Source organism: Penaeus monodon, chromosome 22 (genome assembly GCF_015228065.2).
Source record: "Penaeus monodon isolate SGIC_2016 chromosome 22, NSTDA_Pmon_1, whole genome shotgun sequence".
NCBI lineage: Eukaryota > Metazoa > Arthropoda > Malacostraca > Decapoda > Penaeidae > Penaeus > Penaeus monodon.
In genome coordinates this window covers 40,447,132-40,447,956 of record NC_051407.1, presented here as the reverse complement: position 1 = coordinate 40,447,956, position 825 = coordinate 40,447,132, and positions in this window count along the sequence as shown.

The following is an 825-nucleotide window of genomic DNA, read 5'->3' as shown; positions in this document are numbered from 1 at the left end:
TCTTCCCAATCTGTCTGTTGCTCGTTCGCTCTATGTGTGTGTTTTCTCCTTTCCTCTTCCATCCCCGTGCTTTTCACGTGTCCGTGAGCGCCCTTCCCCCATTCGCCATCTTCGCTCCTCTCGTCCGCACGCGGCATGAGTGATCACCCTCAAACTTTCATGTCCTCCACAACGCGACCTTTACCTCCGCTTCCTTTTGCCGGCCATTTTCTTTTATTACTCTTGCAACTTTGAGTCCACCCTTATGCCCATCCTTTCTCATGTTCTTTCACTGTCGTTGCTTCTTCCTCCCAGATGTGCCCTTGCATGTGTTTCTCTACTGCTTTTCCTTGTGGTAAAGGCTTTCCTTCGCAGCGTCCTCCTTCGGATGTGTTGTTTCCCTCTTCTTCCATTTGTCGGGTGTCTCTTCTCAGCCTTATGGGGTAGCCTCTCCCATTCTCTGGATGCCCACTCTTGTTCCTTCTGTCTCTCCCTGGTCGCGTCCCACCCTCCTCCCCGCGTCGTCGCTCACGGCATCCTCCATGCAGCATCGCATCCTCATCCCCTCCGCCCTCTCCACAGCGCAGCCCGTGACGTCTCAATCCCTCTCGTCCAGGGTGACAACGCCGCAAGTTTCATGGGTTACTCAATTACCATAATTTGATTACAAATGGATTATTGCAGGTTGCATGGCATGTTTATGGTGGGCCGCGCCTCGTAAATATTGGAGGCGACGGTGCGCTATGGCGGTATTGTTTATGTTTTATACTTTAGAGTCGACCCTTTACTTTGCCGTTTTTGGTTTTGTGTTTTATTGCGAGGGTTGTTAGCGCAGGTGTACCTCTC